Raw genomic sequence first — 20,641 nt, 5'->3', positions numbered from 1 at the left:
TTCATCTTGTACTGTCACTTCCATATCTGGGGGAACTTTGTCTTGTTTGGCAGCACTTTCATGATTTATTCGGCTTTATAAACTCAAAAAAAATCTTCAGCAAATATATTTAATCTTCAATATGCATATGATGTGTCGTTCAAACGTCTCCACGTGCATTGTCCTGGATTTGTTATTATTCAGTCTATAAGAATTTGTTGCTTATGCCAATGGGGCAGTGGTCCACATGGGATGTTATTTGTCTAACTGGGCTACTGTTGATCATAAAAGTTTTCTAATAAAATAGTTTGATGTGCCGGCTGTAGATTACATTTTGTGACTACTACACTGATTGATTTTTTCTTAACATTTAACCGAAATCAAGATTTTTCCCCAGCCTTAACCAAAGGGACAACAGACGGGACAGGAGCCCACCATCCACCCCGACCACCTCCCTGCAGCTCCAGCGTGGTTCATAAATGCAGAGTTTCAGTCTCTCAAAGAAAAGTGGTGCACCCATTGAAGATACTTACAACTGAAATGCATTCATCTGAAAATCACGTCTCATGAAAAACATGGACATTTCATGCAAATCCTGTTGATCAACTGTTTTACAAAATTTTGTGATTCTGTCTAAAATAAATCAGTTTTAATGAAATTGGATATCAGTTTGTTTCATGTGTCTTATTTTCTGAATGTATTTAACAAATGAGTGAATCATTTCATATTATATTATTATCATATCCATTCATTTTTTATCTCTTATCATCAAGATCATGTTAAATTTCATTTCATGCTTTTACTCTGAAGGCTTAGAACACGTCAGCCTTGCTGGAGCTGCAGCTGCTGGCTTGACGCATCTCTCTCTCTCTCTCTCTCTCTCTCTCTCTCTCTCTCTCTCTATGTGTGTGTGTGTCTCTTGACCTCTCTCTACCCGCCGTCATCCAGCACGGTGCCAATGCCTCGCTAAACCGCCGTCAGGAAGGATGAGCTGCTTGGTTACCGGGGACAAAACCAGATTTAAAAAAAAATCCTAAAGAAACAAAAAACGGATTTTTCTTTCTTTTTTCCCTCTTTTTTTTTTTTTTAAAGGTAGGCCTAGTTTCCTACGGAAGACAGAGTGGAGTGAGACCAACTCAGTGAGAGGATTGCATTCACAGTCTGTGCAAGTGTGTGAGTGTGTGTCAGTCAGAGTGTGTGCCTCGGACTCCCCTCTCAGTGATGTAAAACGTGAAGGTGGATTTTGGCATGTGGAGGAGCAGGTAAAAGGTAAGACTCGTGACACTTTATTGAGCATTGATCAGCTGTAACACTCCAGTTTGGAGCTCCTGTGGTTTCAATCTGTTGCCGAGTGCATGGCAGCCTTTGCTTGCACGACTCACTTTTAACTGTTAACTTGCAGGAAAAAGATATTGACACTTGGTTTCATCAGCACACTATAGGCGTAGTCCATATCTGGGCATGAGGTGTGAGCATTTTGGGGGGGAGGATGCAGGGAATTCAAGAAACAAAGAAATAAATGAAAGAAGTGATGAGCTCCCCATGACGTCTGTGGTGATGAATGGAGATAAAGGCTGTGCTCAGTTGAAGGTGTTGAGGGAAAGAAAATGTGCTGCATTCACTGTGTGAGTTTGGGTGGATGACGACACTCCCCCCACCCCACCCCCCCCACCCCCCACCCCCCTCAGCATTGTGGGATGAACAAGGGAATCAATTAAGTGATGTTCAAATTTCAAAATGTGTCAGATTTGGTCCAGGTGAACGCTTCGGTGACGCCTGTGGATGTGACTTCTTTTTTTTTTTTTTTTTAGCACTACATGCAGGAAAGAGATTGCATCTGTACACTGGCTGACATGATGACACCAACACACTTCACAAGGTGGATAAAACGCTCCCCGAGCTGCACAGCGGGGATGACACATGCACTGTATGAAGTTGGCGGCTGGTGCTCTGCTGTGAGTCAAAGTGGCCTTGCAGCAGAGGAACACAGTCCTTTTTTGTGTACCCCCACCCCCCAGAGTGGACCAGGATCTCTAAAAGCCTGCGGGGGTGAGGTATAGTGTAGATATATCCTTTCATGCGGATGAGTGCTTGCAAAAAACCCTCACTTTAGACACTTCTATCCTGAGCTTAAGTATGAGAAATAGGACTGAATTATAAATGAGTTATGCTTCAGCTGAGGGACTCAGCTACTGTCTCTTGTCTGACTTCCGTGGGCATTAATTGAGTATGGCATGGCTACGGTAATTGTGTGCAAATTTAATCTGCTTGCTCCTATCTTTATGATAGAGAGCAAAGTTCAGGGGAAATTGCCAGAAATGCATTTGTCAGCCACATCCAAACATAAAAGGGGGCGTTCAGGAACAACAGTTTGGTGAGCTGTGTCAAATAATTTATCACACTGACCAAATTCCTACATCTTGTGCCCATACATCCAGAATATAAAAGTAGGTTTTTAGAAGTTTTTTTTTTTTTTCTCTCCCTCTCTCTCTTGTGACAAATGGATTCAGGCGCAGGGACTGTGCCGTACGTCAACTGCCGCCTCTGCTGTCTCCAAGCAAGAGGGATGCTAATGGAGGAGAGAGAGGATACAGGCGTTACCGCTGCAACACAGAGAGAGGGAGGGAGGGAGGGAGAGAGAGGGAGAGCGTGTCTGCGAGAGGGAGAGTGTGTGAGGCGTTTCCATGGCAACCGGTCAGGGGTGTGTTTGGTCCCCGGAGACGGTGAGGAGCGGAGGGGAGGAGAAGAGATGAGAGGCGAGGAGAAAACTATCCCTCGTTAAGGGTGAGAGGGGGATGGGAAGAGGAGATAATGGAGGCAAGAGGGGAAGGTGGGACTGCCCCCCCCCCACACACTCCACCTCCTTTTGTTTGTTTTTCTCCTTCCCCGTGCTGTGCTCCTTTCGCAGGCTTCCTCTTCCTCTCCTTTTTCCTCACGCCACCTTCTCCCTTCATTCGGAAGTAACTCGCAGGGCTGTGTCGTATAGGAAGGTTTCACGGTTATTATCAAGTGCACCAAAGTGTTGACGTGTTTCAAGCCGTCTGAGAACATTTTTAGTTGACTTTTCTTTTAGCACTTATTTGATGGGGCCTTCATTAGTCATAGTCACTATGACCAAAATCTTGACCTCCACAGCCTCACTGGTCAGGTTCAAACTCCCGTGTTTATCAGACTAATGAGTTGGCGCCTTTATTTCCCTCACACGATGCCAATAGTGTGAAAAAGCAATGCCAATGTTCTGCTGAGTGTTTAGCTCCGACTGCTTCTACTGATTACCTTTATTGGTATTGTTTGGACGAAAAATGCTCTGTTGCTGTTCGACTGAAAAGCCACCCGACAGCTCACTTCTGCCCACATCCACATGACACACCCACAGCAAACTGTAAACAGGCCAAATTTCAAGTCAATCCAATCATAAAAAGACAAATGTCACATGCTGCAGCAACAAGTGTGACCTAAAGATAATGACTCCCTTCACCAGACTGCAGGCATTTCATCCATGGTGACGCCAGATTGGACAAGTGGCAGAAATTAGGATTCATCACAAAAGTCAAAGTCAAAAAGTGACTAATATCTTCTCGACGACCTGCACAAAAGTTAAGCATATTCGAATTAAAGTAGTTCATAATTCATGATTTCACATGAAGTTGTCACATGAATTTTATGCACATGAGGAATCGTTACCACCTGAAAATTGTTACACGTGGTTTCAACTTGTATCTATGGTCGCTCTCATGTGGTGTAGTCACGGCAGTATTTTACTTTGCTTGATAAAATAAGAATGAACACGAATTAGTTAAATTAGAGTGTAAACATACTTGTCCTTAGACCAACTGGAGCTGTGTGTTCACTTATTAATTTTCTTATTTTGAGGGTCTCTGTTCTTCCGCTAATAGTAGGTGCATTTAAGTCATTCTGCAATCAACTATTACAACAGCAATAAAACAGCTGGCTGCTGAACACCACCATTATTAATGCAAGGAGTTGGCAAATTCACACAGCTTTAATTGCTTTAATAATTATCTTCTGAGTTTAATTTTTCTGCAGCGTTACTAATGAATGGAATGCTGTTCAGCAGCCACCTCTCATATCCCAGATGTTGGAGCGTCCCACCAGCATCCAAAGTCTGAATCAAACCAAGAATGTTACATGTGAACGCACCGTGTAATGGATTACCAAGGCTGAGCAAGATTCAAGTCACATTGGGCTGTCCTACAGTAAGGGCAAGAATATGTGATTTGGGGCTGAAACATGTGGACACAGATTAGTCTTGGAAGAAAGAAAAGCGTCAGGGAACAATGGCTGTTTTTCCCCTCAGGCTTCAACAAATACATGTAGACTGTTGAATTTGTGTGCTTTACTGTGTGTTGTATTCAGATTCATCCACATTCCTTCAGAGAATATCATTAATTCAGCTTTCCCGTAGGCTCCTGTGTAGGTTGCTGTAACTGGGGTTTTGGGTCATCAGGTCTTGAAGCAGCAAATGATCCACCACCTTCATTGTGCGCCCGAGTTGTTTTTCATCGCACTTACTTGTTGCAGGTCGTCCAGAGCAGAGCAATGCAAAGTGAATAGCATGAGATAAAAAGCTTCACTTTCATTGCGAGGGATGTTCTCTGGAAAATGGTGTGATCACCCCTGAAGAGTCAGATTTACAAAGAGCAGTGAGATCGGTGCACTGTGGTGGAATTTAAAAAAACAGAAATATGACGTCTATTTTCCCTAAAAGCATTAAATCATAGTAGAATTAAAAGCTACACTGGATGCATACATCTCAGCTCCCAAGAAAGCCTGTGAGGTGCAGTATGGAGGAGGATTTTTATGTAGCTCGTGGGTCTCTTAAGAAAAGGAAGAAGCTGTGAGAAAAGTTCTCCAAGTGCTGAATTACAAAGACGTGATAAAGTGCTTCAAATTGGAGGGATGAAAACACTCTTCAACTGGAACTGCTTTTTAGGTGACGTGAAGAGCTCCCTGAGAGTATTCTCAAAACGGTCACAAACACAGTGTGCGTCTCAGGTTTCTGATACCAGGTGCTCTGCCAAAATGAAAAAAGAAAAAAAAAAGACAATCTCTGTAAGAAATGTTTGTGAATGCAGTTTTAGCTTCACTTAGCTGTTATGCAAAGGAGGTGGTGCCAAGATAAGATAAAAGCACCAGGAACGTACATGTAGGACACACACCTAACATCACAGAGGAGCAAAAATAGAACCAACGCCGATGCATGAGCATGGAGGGAAAATGCAGTCAGTCTGCTTAATCTGCATGCTCTTATTCTGAATACAGATTTGGCTAAAGTAAGAGGACAGCGGAGGTTCTCTCCAGATGTAGCCACGCCGCACATTAGCCATGCAGCAAACTGTGGAGTGCTCGGTTGTTATTGGAGACCAATTTTTAGTTTGACAGCGAAGACAAGGCTGGTCTGTGGGGCCCTTTGCTGGAGTGTGATTAGCATTGCAGATGCTGGTTTCTGTAGGCGTCAGTTTCAACAAACTCAAGGTTCCCCCGTCTCCAGTGCATGATTAAAATGTAACAGTCGTGCGTGGGAAATTCACAAGAGCAGAATTATGCTCCAGCGCTCAAAGAGCCTATTTTTTGCTCAGGTATGTTGCACCTCCTCCTGCACACCCTCCCTTGTTCTTTCCGTGCCACACAAATACACACAAGAGCTCGACCCACATGGGGTTTTTCGACGGCAGAGCCGAAATCGTCTAAAAGCTGCCAACAGCTATTATTTTCCACAAGATATTCAATATCAAAAATTAATGTGAAGGAGGACGTTGCTGGAAATGAGAGTCACATGAATTTCCTCGAGAAGAAAGAAGGAAACCGCTTTTGGCAGCGTTGAAGCAAGAGTGCTGCTGAAAGCATTTGAAATAGTCAAACATAACCACAATAATAATTACGATAATAAACAACGCAATAACCATAACACTAGACCCTATCCATTACCATAATTAGAACCATAAAGATCATAGTAATAATCATAACAATCATACCGTATTCATGGTTATGTAATCCAGCTGAAACATTAAAAAATCAATGGAGGCTACGGTCCTCCCACAGACAACTAGCGCTGTATCGACCCGTTTGAAAATATATAGGTGATAAATCAAAGTTCATCGTATCCATTACTGAAGACAACAATAAGAAGCTGATTCCTAATGACAGGCTGAAGCACTGGAGCCATTCATCAGAAAATCAGTATACTGTATTGGTGTAACTTCCTGTACATGCACACGCCCGCACACACAGATTACTGTCACACGCATGCAGGAACACAGCTGAACATGAATCCATATCATGGTCGAAGGGATGCTGTTTTGCAAACAGAGGAAGAGCTACATCACTTCCTTTGTTAGAAACCTGCTGCAGAATTTGCAGCATTTTCAAATATCAGGATGTTTTTTTTTATCAAATAAACTGTGAAAACTGTGATTTAGAGATCTGAGGTATGGTTACACACATCTGCCTCATTGATCAGTGTGTTCACATTGAAATGTCACGTGTTGCATCTGTAAGAGCACACTGCTCCGTATATCCGTGACCCACCGCAGCTACACATGGCATTAATAACTAATAAGGTTATTTGCTGCCTTAGTGTAAGCCAGCGTAGACCCTGTGCATCTATATTTTGTCTCGCAGCACCACTCATACTAGAGAAAGCAGCTTCTGGCTGCTCTGACGACTGAAAACACCTCTGAGGTGCTAAAAGTCAAATTGTTTACAAGTGCCTGTCAATCCTGCTGCTATATATAAAGCTGCTCAGCTCTTAGCAATGTCAAGAGCACATAATAGCACACATGCTTTCCATTCAGAAATGAGAAAACGAAGCAACAGACAGGTCTCTGGAGGACTCGCTCCTGTAAGAGAAGCCAGTAAAATGGGGAAAAGGCTTTCACCATATTGGTCATTCTCAGGTTAGTGTGGGCTCCTCGTGCATCCCTGGCATTATCTCATTCCCAGAGGAAGCTTGACATTAGTGGTTCCTCAGAAGCCTATTTCTAGATTATTTAAGAGCTTAGTCTGTAAAAGGAGCTGGGTGCCCTTTTCAACATCATTAACACAGCAGTGTAGTTTGGAAATATATTTATTTTTTTCATTTTGAAATTCCATTTTCTGAGGTTTTTGTCAGCCAGCGTTAGCTAATGAGTTAAGCGTTGCAGTGTGCTGTGTTGCACAGTGTGGTTGGCTAATAAGCTTAATACTTCACCAGGATTTTTTTTTTCTTTCTTTTATTTTTCAAGTTTCAACATGTCCTTTTCTAAAAAGGGAAAAGACAACGTTTAATCGGCGACTATCGCGTATGAAGTCTGGGCCAATCACAACAGGCCATTTTACATTGGCTGCAAATGCATTTTCCAATTGAGACAAGAACAATGCACGGAAGACGAGCTGAGAATTCCTGCCTGACTTGACTGTCTCTGTATCGCCTTGAAAGAATAGATTGTTTCTATTGAGACAAGGTTATGAATTGACAGCACAGTGTGTCGCTCTCTCTCTTGCTGAAAGTCAATGTAGCTCGCCCAGCAGTCAAGCTTTCTCTTTCCCTGCAATCAACTTTAACAGATAATAATCCAGCTATATCATCTAAACAAGATGGCTTTTAAATTAACTCTCAGTGTTCTGAATGTATGCATGCATTGGTCTACACAATGCACAGCACGACATAAACATCATAATGGATATGATGTTGGAAACACATGGATAATGTGTTTCATTTTCACATGATTTGCACAATAATCAGGCATGTGCTCCTTCTAATAAATGTCTTTATTGATACAACTTCCCAATGAAGAAATAATACCTGAGCTAAGAAAACTGTTGAGAAAGGATGTTGCTGGTTTAGAGTTGCCGGTGTTTTATCCCAAAAATGCAAACTTGTTATGATTCCACACATAGAAAGGGTTCTGTCCTGCATGATATTTGTGTTTCACTGGGTTTCGCAGCAGACTGGAGACGAGAGGAATTTCATGTGACAGAAGCCAAGAGCCAGATTTAGGTATCAGAATGTCAGAGGACCTGCCGGCCCTCTCGTCCTCACCCTCATCTCTTCCCATTTTAGTATTTATTTTCAACAGTGAGGCCCGTAACCCTGCATCTGCAGGAGTTCTGCTTGCATCTGGCCCATATTCTATCATTAGCTTCCCCGACCTCTCTCCCGCTTCCTCCCTCCGTCTCCTCTACTGCAAATTCACTTTTGTCACCTATACAGTAAAAACGATAGAAGCAAATAGAGAGAATAGTGAATTCCCTGATGGGTTTATTAAAGTAAAATAAAAGACCAAAAAGAGCAAGGAGAGGTTATAAAGACCTTACTGAGCTGGATAACAGAGCGGAAATGATGCCAAAAGTCAACAGGGAGGTATTTTGGCCCAGCGTAAAATGAGCTGGGCCTAAACCTGATCCAGAAAATGAAAGCAAGAGCAGTCAGATGTAAGAGAGTAATGTAAAGACAAGTCAGATCTTCTGGTCTTGCCTTCTTTCACTGCAACAGCATAATTAAGTGTGTAATAACTGCAAGGCTTGTTTCTGCTTCTCTGCTTGTTTTTCTTTATGGTGTATTTGGTCTCTTGAATTCTGATGTGTTTGCAGCTGCAAGTCAGATGTATTAAAACCACTTGTTATATGCTGAAGCATTCCATTGCCCTGCGAAGTAAAGATCAGGCAACATCTGCAAGACGGTTATTATCATGCAACATAACACTTTTAGTACTAGCAAAATAAAACTCTGGTACTATACATGCTTCCTGACCCTACCAGCATGTAATAAATGACACCAGGTGATAGACAAACACAAATCATTCTGATTTCCTGACAGTAATAAAAACAAAGGCTGATTGCCTGTCATGTATGATAGAGGGAGCACAACTGCCTGCTGTTGCACATTTCAGAACAAATATTGTTCCAATCTAAGATGGTCAATATGGCTTTATTCACCAGTGTGACAGGACACACGACGGCTTTGCTATTGCAAATAAAAGCAGTGAGCACGGATACAAACAGGTTGTTTATCCAGGCAGGAAACAGAGCGGCACTCCCAGGGAACACCTGCTATACTGTAGTAACGGCCGTGTCAATACGATTGGCCCAGCGAGCTCTAGTCTTAATGCACTCACCCCCTCATCATTATAAAGCACTTCAAAGAACACAAAGGCCATTAAACCGACGGTGTAGCGCCAGGCCCGCGTGCTTCCAGTTGTGGAGCCCGTGGCCTCTCAGCTGTCCTGTTGTGTGGACGCCAGCGCTCTGGCTGATCCTCTGCCTGAGAGCACACTCCTTGCCGTGGGGCCGTGTGGCTGGTTGACGGCCAAAGCCACAGCTTCAGTGGCTTTTTGGGATGCCAGCATCAGCGCTGCATGCCCTGCAAGAGCTGTGTCCTTCTGTGCTGCTGCCACACTGAGCATCTGAACTGATGGTAGTCTGAAGAGCTGCCTCTCTCATTGTTTTAGTTTTGTTTTTGATTTGAATATAGATATTTGACTGCGTTAATCTTGGTGGCATCATGCTTGTTATATGCATGGGTAGATGTTCTGAACAGGTGTCGTGAAATGTATACAAAGTTTTTTTGTGCTGCTTGTCACCTTCTCTCTCTCTCCTCCCTTTCCTGTCTCGCTCGAGTGGTCACTATCTAAATTAAGTAGCAATGGCAAAATAAATAAATAAATATACACGAGCCACATGTGTAAAGGACTTCAGGCAAGAACCAGCCAAAAAAAAAAAAAAAATGTTGCAGTTCCCCTTGGAAATAAGTAATGACCTGAGAGTTAATTTAACTTGGGAGGTTTTATATAATTATGTAGGTAGATTGTCTATGACTTTCTCCATTGAGACACACGAGAGCAGAGTTTTGTATCATGTTTCCTCATGTGTCTGCCAGTTAGTGTGACCTGTAATATAGTAAAAGGTTTCGCAGTTCAGTGCGGAGAGGAACATAACTCTGGAACTTTTGTGGCAGAAAACTTTGCACTGATGTGTCCTGAATACATCAAACATGCTGCAGATGCCGCAGGTGACTTCTAATCAACAATTTGCACTTTATCTGACTGTGCAGAAAACGCAGTGTAAGACCGGCAGACAGGAGGATGACAAAGGAGCAGTCGAAGTAATTTCATTCAAATTCCATTCACCTCCATTGCATTGCAGTGGCGGCTGAAATCTCGGCAGCAGACATCTCAAAACCTCAGCAAATTAAACTGAAACTGTAGCCAAGCCTGTTAGAGCCTACCAGTGTTTTTTCAGGAGGGGATTGTGGGTGAACTGATCCATTAAAGGGTAACTAAACACGAGGCCGAAAAGGAGGTTTCACTGCCTTCTCCGAGTTTCAAGCCTATTTCACATCTCACGCCAACAGTGATGTCGTGGTGCACTGACACACTTCCACATCACTGCAGCAAAGAGATAAGTTAAACCTGGGGTTGATAACGTTGGAGAAACCAGCAAGAGCGAGATTTTGAATGTATCCAACCGAAAAAATCCCATCCCCTCCCTTCATACCTCCCTCCAAAAGCCACTCCCCCAAAACACATGAACGTGTGCTGCCTGACGACAGCCGGACTCCCCGAGGGGACTTTGCCAACCACATCCAACTTCCAGCCTCTGTGTGATTGTTCCAACTTGTGCACTTTTTGCTTTTTTTTTTTTTTCTCTCTGCAGTTCTTGTGTGGCTTCTTCTCTGTAGCTTTAGCAATATATCTGCCTCGCCTTGTGGAAGCCTCCACACACTCTGTGCACTCACTGCACAGGCAGAGTGTGCACAGGTAGGCAGATGCAGAGGCTGAGTGAAATGATTGGATGGGCTTTATTACAAGCCCGCAATAGCCATATACCAGATTGTTTGTTTTATTTGTCAGAGCATTTGATTCATGATCGCTGTCAGGATGTGAGGAGAATTTCAACAAATATAACAAGAAAGTGCTCATAAAATATATGACCAACCTTAGCTTTAAACTACTGGAAGTCAGCAAAAGCTAAATTTTCATGGAGTGCTGAAGTGCCAGAGTCACATTTTAGTTTTCAAAGATGTTGGAGCGGACAATCAAAATAATGACTGGTATTAAATCTGTCTTTAGTGCCTGAAAGCTAGAGCAAAAATGTTCCCTGGGTAGTATGTACATGCAAAATGAAATGCCTGTAAAATCCAAACTAGAAATCCAATTGAGCACATAAAAGTCAAGTATTCAATTTCAAAGACAATTAGACAATTAAACAGAAGTTCAGAGTGAAGAAGAAGACTCCTGCTAATGGGCTGTTGCAAATCCACACTGAGAAAAGATTTCATTTTAAGAGTTTACTCACAAACATCTAGCCGAGTGCAGCATTAATGCAAGCTCTGCGACTTTTGGGTAATTTGATGTTTGTGCTTGTTTGCCAAAATAAGTACACTCTCTGTAATGCTGCAATGCTCTAGTCTTGCAGTCCCTCTGGATGAAACACACTGGAAGAAATGAAAGTGCCCGACTATTGAAACGTGCACAAAGAGCGAAAAGTGTTTGGTGAGAGCCGGTTTTTGCACATCAAATATTTCGGAGCGATGCGAGTGTCGCACATCGGAGTGGGAAAGTGAACGGAGAGCTGCGGTTAGGACACTCACGATTTGACGAGAGAACATCCTGAATGTGTTACATTTCCCTAATCTTGCAAAATGTGCAAGCAGGCCGTCTCGCTGTGTTTGTCAGCTGCTTCGGGGATTAATTAGCATAGCAGAGTTGGAAATGGATCCACTGCGGAAGAAGACCGTCCCTTTATTTCACACACTGTTAGTGGGACAGCGTCACTCTCTTACAGGAATAGACAGCTCACACTTCAGGAAAGGCTATAAACAGTACGTGTTACTCATAGCGAGGTGAAAATGTCACTTGGCAACATAAAATATCACCATGACTTCAACTTCCACTCCTTAAAATATTAGTTGGACTGCAATGAAATAAAGCCATAACTGATAAAATGCAATGCTTTGCCCTTTAGGAGGAGTGAAATCGTTGACATCACCTGTAAAGGTGTGAAAGTTAATGTTGTTTCAGGTGGGAAGGCCGCTCACTGCCCGCTGTAGCGTGTAAACGTGTGAAAACCATGTGATTAGATGAACTCTCTTCTAGGGTGATGCGTTTTAATCACAGCACTTTCAATGTGTTAACAGTCTCGGCACTGAACAGGCGGTGAAACCAGAGTCTTAACTGTTAATGACTTGCAGTTGTTATACGTGTTCATTGAATTCATATATGCAGGTACTTTACTGCGTTTTATTGCTTAGTGCAACAATCTTCTCTTTCTTTACTATTGTTGCTTTTTATCTCTCATATGTATTTATCTTCGCATAAGCAATAAGCTGCTCTGGGCTCTTTAACATTTTCGGTGATTTGGTGTTTCTGGAGCAGCATGGAAGTTTTTATTGTGTTATAATCCTCAAGATCTCAGTTGCGGTTGATTTAGTGACACCTGTGGTTACTGGTGGGAACACTTAATAATACAAGTCCCAAAGTTCAGCTTGAAATGAGGAAGGAAAGGTCTTCCAGAGGTGTTTATTTCCTTTTCCCTAGTTGTCTGCCATTTCAGTTGCCGGCAATGAGGAAAATGTTATGTGGTATTTAGAAAATGCTGTGAATCCAGCACAGGAAAGGCAGACTCTGCCACTGACAATGCAGCCTACTTTGAGAGGTAACTAATGGGTGTAAATACATTTAATGGCTGGCAGAATGAACAGCAGATATAAATTGTGTCAAAAATAGGGTTTGATGTGAAAGTCTTCAGGACTGTAACTTTAAAATCCAAAATGTTCAGCGGTATATTAGACTGCATTACAGAATGTATTAAGGCACTCAACTACGAAATGCTGATGCCAGCAACTTCATAAACTGAGATGATTATTTTGGGTGTTGTGGGTAACAGCCCCATCTCTATTTGGAGACACAGTTTGCTCAGTACCCCACCATGGGATTAATTAGAGGAAGGATGATTGCTGGAGTATTTTACTTAAGTTTGTTCCTTCGCTTAAATTTTCCCAAAAATCAGAGTTTTCACGAGAGAATTGCTACCAAATTCCACCCTCAGACATTTGCGGCATCGCACAGAACGTCATTGCTCCATTGTTAAGTGCATTAAGGGATTTCCATTGTGACACGCTGCAGTAATTTTCCATTTTGTTGTACCCACATTCCTTCCAACTGCCTTGTCTACTTCATACTTCATACAATATCTAGGTTCTATGTTCATTTCACAGAATGCCCTCTGACTTCTCCCATAAGAGCATTCAGCTGGGTTTTACATGAACACAGCATTTAAATACAAAGACAGCATAATATCCCTGCACAGGAAACAGTCAGCCTCATGTCCTGTATTAGAAATATCTAGTGGCTGCACTGGATTGTGGCAGAACAGAAGGAATCTGTGTACTGAACTGGTGCCATTCACCAAATAGGACTTGTTGAGCTACAAAAACTTGAAGGAAATGAATGAGTCAATTTGTTGCTGATCACTCTGTGAGAAGTAAGAATACTATTTCTGAGAGCGACTAAGTGGCTGTAATGTTTCCGGCTGTCAGTTTTAATGGGTCATTAAAGGAGAGGGAACAAGCTGGGTGCACTCAGGTTGCCAAGACATGTGCTAAGTGCACTCAACAATTTCCACCTGGACAAAACCTCAATCACTGACATATTTGGATAATAGTTTGCAAAACCACTCATCTCTCCAAAATCAATATCTCTCCCTGTGTTATTTCCTTGCTGTCATCCTAAAAAAGATTGCCTTAAATTCGTGGCTTTCTGAAAATCCTGAATAAGTATTTAGCCACAAACAGCAGGGAAGTGGGGACAATCAATTCTTAATTTATCTCTATTGTGCTGCTTTCCAATATAGGCGCTGCTTTCGCCACCAGCCATTACAAACACCTGAATAAAAGGTGTACATTGTTAGGTATAGTGCTTTCTCTGTAAGGCATGTGTCAGCAACAAAAGGGAATAAAATGGGACAGAGGCTCAATTTTCTAAAATTCTAATCTGAACGACAATTTAAAAAAAAGTCCTCTGCACAGTATACATCTTCTTGCCTAAAATCACCTGTACAGTGATCTGAATTGGGCCCTAGGTAATAAAAACAAGCTGTTTTACAAAGGTATTAAGGTCCAGATTTGAGATAAGACGAGAAAAAGGTGGCGTCAATTGCTTAGAAATGTCTCTGGTTGCTGGAGCAGCTGCCACTATTTACTCTGCTCCTCTGTTTCATTGATAGAAAATAGATGAGGTGCTAATGGATGCGTGCCACCAGTAGCTCTCTATCCTGTGTAAGACACGGGCTTTGCTACAGAGGCCCCTTCGTCCTCAGCTTCTCTGTATTGATTTTCTGGCATATGCTTGGTTTTCTTGAAAGGTACAGATTCATAATGTTAGGACAGCTTAGCTGTTGCACAAAGACAGAGTCTGCAGAAGGATAAAAATGCACAATTTCACTTTGCCAAAAAGAAGTCGAGCTAAATGATTCTCTGTGCTACTTTCTCAAGTGGAGGGTCTTTAAACTAGCTTCCTCGGGAGATTTGATTTTTAGCATACCAGTCATTTAGATGACTACATAAGGGAAACACTGTTAAAGCATATACTGTAATAAAAGCCCCACTTCTTTCCAGCAGAGACGGTATGAACTCCAGTCATCGTGCAGTGGTAGAAATTTTCCTTCTCACTTAGTCACAAGGCTTTCAAGTGGGTATCAGACTATGCATAATGTTTTGGAATATTTATGCATGCATGTGAATTTGAGTTAACCTGGGATTTCAGTGCTTTTAGTGAGCATTTAACTGGTCCAAACCAGCTCCAGTCCCACAAGGGTTTACATGCGCCAGCTATGTTTGCAGGCAGCCAATTATGCGGCAGGTGTAAAAGGCAGGTAATATCCAGTGAAAGCGTCCAGTAAGCTCACACTCGCTAATGTGATGTTGTTACATTAAGTCTGTGGACATTCTGCCGTAAACAAATCACATCTTCTCAGTCACAGTGAGCCTCAGGCTTCTGTCACAGTTGTAGTTAGAAACCCACAAACATACATTGCAGTCAATGCTTTAATAGCAGTTTCACCTAAAGAGGAGATTCAGGATATTTGGGAACTGAATAATAATAACTGGGCGGCCCTCATTTACAATGATGTCCAATGACATTTAAAATGACTCAATACAAAGATGCAAAATATAAAAATAGATCAATTAAAAAAGCATTCAGTTTGATTAAATTGAATTAAAACAGGAACAAACAAATACATTTTTGATCATTTTATTGGCTAAATCGTACAAAACATAATGTCTGTTATGTGGCGTGTGTTAACTGGCATACTGCTTAGACTAAAGACCCTGATCCTAAAGGCTGTTATGTATGTTTAAAAAAATCCTAAAGGCTGTCATGTATGTTTAAAACCAGGCAGTTTGTATCACATGTCTTCCAACCATGTCTAAAGGCCAGTGTTTAGAGTGAGTCTGAGTGTTTAAAAGGTGGGATGAAAAGAGTAAGAGGCAGGATATTGGTGCATAATTTCAGACAAACTTTCTTTGAAACTATTCAAAGTTTTGCACTCTTTGTACATAGAAAAATTGACAGAGCCCTGCTTACCTACACAGCTGATCAATTGCTGCAAGAAGTGGGAATAATGGCCAACTTCAGAGAGAAAACAAAAAATTGGAAAAACACTGAAAAGGTGCTAAATGAAAATTGATAACGGGTGTCAGGTGGCATTTTGTGAAGTCCTGTTACTTTTCTGATAGAAAATATCACAGGATTCAGAGTTGGAGCCTCTGCAGCTTGGATCGACATGAAGTTTAACATTCAGCTTGGATCAGTTCACTTTTACCTTCTGACTCATGTTTGGGTGAATTCAGCAACTATGGCACCACACTTAGTTTGCAACTGCAAAGATTCTGTGGTGGAAAGAATCACCCAGAGAAGAAAATACTGGCTTTTAAAGATCTTTCATAAGTACAAAAGACCTGAGTTTGTCTCTGCAGAGTCTCTGGTTTTTAGAGTAATGTAATACCCTCATAGATACTCTCCTCTCTGGTCTAATTGTGTTAACTGGTGTTGCACATCAGAATACATCTAGATAATGTTTTTGCATACTTCTAAAGAGTTTTTTGTTTAAACTTTGCAGAGTATTGAGGAGAGATCAGTGAACAATGAGAAGAATGCCGTGCCAAAATGACAGACAGAGCATGTTGGAAAAATCATTAAAACTGGTGGCCATTAAAAAAGCTGTGCTTTCTGACAGAGATCATGTAAAACCTCTATAAAGATGTGGCAAATAGAAGCATCCAGTAAAGAGGTAACCTGAGAAGCAATCACCTCGCAAAATATATAAATAAAAAACTGATTTGGCTCTATGTTTATTGGCTAGAGAACAAAGCTTTTAAGCTCGTTGGAGTGAAATGTGTTGTGCGGAGCTATGGTGGGATTAACCTGTTAGGGGCTCCAGGGCAAAAATGTTTTGTCGGGCTCCCATAAATCCCCCCGTCACCTGTCACTTCCAAGTTTCCATCGAATACAGTAAGAGACCAAGAAACAAAGAAAGTCACACCATGGAGTACTAAATGACCTTACCTGGTCTATGTGTTAGTTTGAAGTGATGTGATTTAACATAAAGATTTTGACACAGGGCCCCTCCTAAGACATTAGTTAATAATGCAGGACCCACTTTAGTCAATGTTGTATTTAACTGGTACACATTTCCAGGCTATTTTGGAATTAATCAACGAGGTGAAACAAGTTGAAGCTGGGGTCATTTGGGGCCCCTGAGGAAGTTGCTGCTTTGCCCAGTTGTCAATCTGGTTGAGCTGCTTAAAATACAGGAGCAGAGTAGTTTAGGGGTTTGGAGAATGATGAAATTCCACTGAGGGAGCATTTGTGCCACAACTGATGGATTCAGGTAGTGAATTTGAAAAGCAGTCAGTGAGTTACACTTACCCTCACAGATATACAGCATTATGGTAATTTTCTGTTTTGATTTAAAGCAAATTGAGTAGGATTTTCCGAAAAGTCCTTATGGTAAATTGGACTTCATTTATCATGCAGTCCAATGTGAATGCTCTGGATGGTAAATTGACTTCAAAATCCAGAGCATAGCCACCCAATCTCCCTCTGGTTGGCTAGTGTTTGTTGCTTGGTTAGGGTTAGGATTCAATGGCTTGGATTAGAGCCAATCAGAGGTAGAGTAGGGGTGGGTCTTCATGGGACAGGTGGGAAAAAACTGGGCCGTGGGAATAAATGTCATGGCACCGACTGCTGCTGCTCATGCTATCAGTTAGCTCCCACTAACCGCCTGTCATGCTAACATTGACCATGCTGAGAGCTCCAGACTCCAGTGTCACCTTGGCTGTCACACCGACTTGAATTTGTTTGGAGCTGGAGTGAATTCTCGGGAGTGACAGTGGAGATTGCTAATCCGTCAGAATGATTTGGTGATGGGCGAAAGTGCTAATCCTCCCATGTTATTCAGTGCCAGTGAGGACTGCCTAATCCCTCGCTGACGGTCTGATGTAAAAAGAGATGACGCTAACTAAACGGCTCTCTAGGAAAATGATAGGAGGTTCTGGGAGAAAGTTCATGCTTCCACTACACACTGACATTAGCACAGCCAATATTTACTGCTCCTCTGTGTGCTTTCTTGTAAGTATCTTTTGATTCTCGGCCAAAAACTTATTTGTGTGATGACTGGTAGCAAAGTGAAAAGATATCTTGTTCCTCAGGCAACTAGAAATCATGACTGATGGTGGAAAATGGGCTTCTGTGGGATTTCAAAACTTTTCTTCAACCTATTTTAGGGTTAAATTACTTTTTTTAAGTGGAAAAACGGATTCAGTTTTCAAATATGATGTCAAGTGTGAATAAACCTAACATTCAGATACTACTGATACATGATTACCTCAAATATTATTTAAAAAAACAACTCAAAAATAGACTCAAAAAAGATTTCATTCGCAAAATGCTATTTAAAAATAAGCTTTTTCCTCTCGCTCCCTGTCTAAATTCAAACTGATCTGAAGCCAGTGTGAACACGCTCTGGCTCTGGCACAAAACGTCCGCATGAGTTCAAACATCTGCCTGAAAAGCGATTCGCTCCAGAGATCCACCCAGCGTTCAGGCTTTCATCAGATTCTTGTTATTAATAATTGCTAACAGGCAAAATTACTTCCTCACAGTGTGGAGATGAATGCACAGAAATACCAGGTCCCATGCTGACTCAGCTTGTAAGTGGAGGAGACCTTCCAGGAAATGAGAGGAGGTTAAGTTCTAAGACAAAGAGAAGAAAAAAGCCTCGAATGAAGACATATTATTATCATGAATCGTTTGGCTCCTAACAGGAAATGACTCATTTTTAAGCTGCTGTTGATTTTAGAGCTAACGTACCCACGTATAATGTTTCTCAACAAAAATAATTTACTTTTAAGAGGAAATGAGGTATGCAGTGACCCAGAAGTAGTGTTCAGGAAACAGTAAGATGTCCCCATGCGTGATTTTTTTGAATCTGCCAATGAGTTCAAAATCAAAATAGTTAATTGATTAATTATTTGCACCGTGATGCAACTACAGTATCGTTAACTGTGGCCGTCTCATTCGCAGAGATTAATTATTTTTTGACCAATTGAGAGGCCTGAAGCTGGAAGGGAATGAGCCTGAGAGATGTGACAAAAAAAGGGCCTACAAATGTATTTGCCTGAAGAGAGCAGAGGTGGAAGTTAACCCAGTTAAAGGAATAGTTCAACATTTTGGAAAATCAGATTGTTCACTTCCTGGCCAAGTGTCTCTCTGTTGGATATGAAGCTACAGCCAGCAGCTAGTGAGCCTGGCTAAGCTAAATTCTGAGAACAAGGGGAAACAGCTAGCTTGAGTGTTGTCCATTGCAACGAATATCCACCGACCAGCTGACCAAAACAGTCCAGCACACAAGCTTTCATGATGAATAACTTTAGACATTACATTGTATCAACACTATTAGTGCTAATTAATAAGTGCTTAATTTAAAGTTAATTTAAAAAAGGTTATTTCATCACAGCTGCTCGTTATTATTCTCTGTAATCAAATCCACTTGTTCTTGCTGGCTCTTATCAAAGCCGCAGTTCTTGTGAACACAGACGCAAGATGTTGTCATTTATATTTCACTTTGTAAAGCAAATAAAATTGCCTTATTTATGAAGTTCCTTGCTGTTTTCAAATGAGAGTATTTTCCATTGTCCTCATTTCCTCTTAAATCCAGAGAAGCATCTGTTGAATCTTAAAATCAAGGACGGACTTTAATCAATACATGGGATCGATACGGGCACCATATAATTGCAACAGGCCCCTACTAGGACAGTACAAATGCCTCCCCTGTGTCTTGTGGCATACATAAAAATGTTGACAACGAGAGACCGTCTAACATCAGCGGGTTGCTTTTCCCCTTTTATTTTTAGAGGTAAGGGATAGAGGTAAGTTAACACCTGACCTTTTCAAGTGGCGATGCCCCTTTGCCGTTGTGGTTTGGCATCATCATCAATTGAAAGAGGCAAAGTTTTGAAGGTAGCCACTGGAGTCCACCGAAAAAGGAAATCATATGTTGCATTGTGGGCTATTTCTGTGTTTTTAATATGGTTGTTAGGATTTCACACAAGCTTAACAGAAGATAATCCTAACCCCTACCCCAGCTGCAGTAAGCCTTGGATGACACTCCTACAAATTGCTGAAACTTGGAACTAAGCGATAATGCAGTTTTGAAACCCATTACGTGGAACTCGTTTTCAGAAGATAGTATTATTGGAATGGGCGCAGGAATACCTGGTGTAATATGCTAAGACAAATCTCATTTTGGTGAATGGGGAAGGGGCCTATGAGTCAGTGGTGGTATGCATATACCATGAAAAATGGATGAGTTCCACCTCCCGAGACTAAAATTAGACAGAAACCTAATATGGTGAGTGTCCTTCAAGTAACACTCTGATTTATAAGCAACAACAAGAGACAGAGGATGAGAAGAATCTTCTACTCCACAAAGCACTTGCCAGGATAGGTACGGAAACGTAATGCCAGGCGACAACCAGATAATTCCTTTTGCAGGAAACCTAAGCAGCCATTGAAATGAAGCAATGGCATCTTTTCAAGCAGTCATTTCACACAATATGATTACTGTGTGACTGTCCTTCAATGACAACGGTGTGACGGCAGAATATAAAGTGGCATGAAGGATAAATGTACAATGAATTATGAATGCTGATACACAGTTTTTTTTTGCAACATTAGCTACAAATGTGCTCATTAATGTTTCGGGGGGGGGAAATCAAGTGGAATCATTTGACAAGCAGCTAATCGATTAGCTGTTTAACTAGTTCATTGATTCATGAGGACAGATCATAATGGGTTGTAAGTTATTAATGACTTACTAGCACTTAAAGTGCAGGCTTAATGCCTTATGAAATTGTCAATTAAAGCTCTTTATTCATACTGTACTGCAAAAACTACGCTCAAGCTTTTGTCACCAAAAGCAGAGAGTAACTGCTTTTTGGCATCCATAGGTGCCCATTACATAAATGTTTTTCATAGTGTCATTCAGACATGAGGACAACGCTTGTGGGATATTTGGTACTTTGGTCTGTGTTGTCTGTTCTGTCAAAGGCTGCATTAGTGATGGATTTAAAAAGATGTTTTGCTGTTGAAGCCTTAATTAA

General features: G+C 41.5%; 1 protein-coding gene across 2 annotated transcripts in view; it reads left to right on the top strand.

Annotated features, from left to right (window-relative positions):
* The first annotated feature begins 915 nt into the window (after positions 1-915).
* Positions 916-20,641, top strand: part of lingo2b (leucine rich repeat and Ig domain containing 2b) — a 31,207-nt gene continuing 11,481 nt past the window's right edge. The window contains exon 1 of one of the 2 annotated variants that reach the window (XM_076748810.1): positions 916-1,248. The gene's annotated coding sequence lies outside the window, so the exon portion shown is untranslated. The remainder of the gene's footprint in view (positions 1,249-20,641) is intronic. The other variant, XM_076748809.1, reaches the window with a different exon arrangement.

This window comes from Chaetodon auriga, chromosome 14, assembly GCF_051107435.1.
Source record: "Chaetodon auriga isolate fChaAug3 chromosome 14, fChaAug3.hap1, whole genome shotgun sequence".
Lineage (NCBI taxonomy): Eukaryota > Metazoa > Chordata > Actinopteri > Chaetodontiformes > Chaetodontidae > Chaetodon > Chaetodon auriga.
The sequence above is the reverse complement of the archived record's forward strand: the minus strand, read 5'-3'. Positions and strand labels throughout refer to the sequence as shown.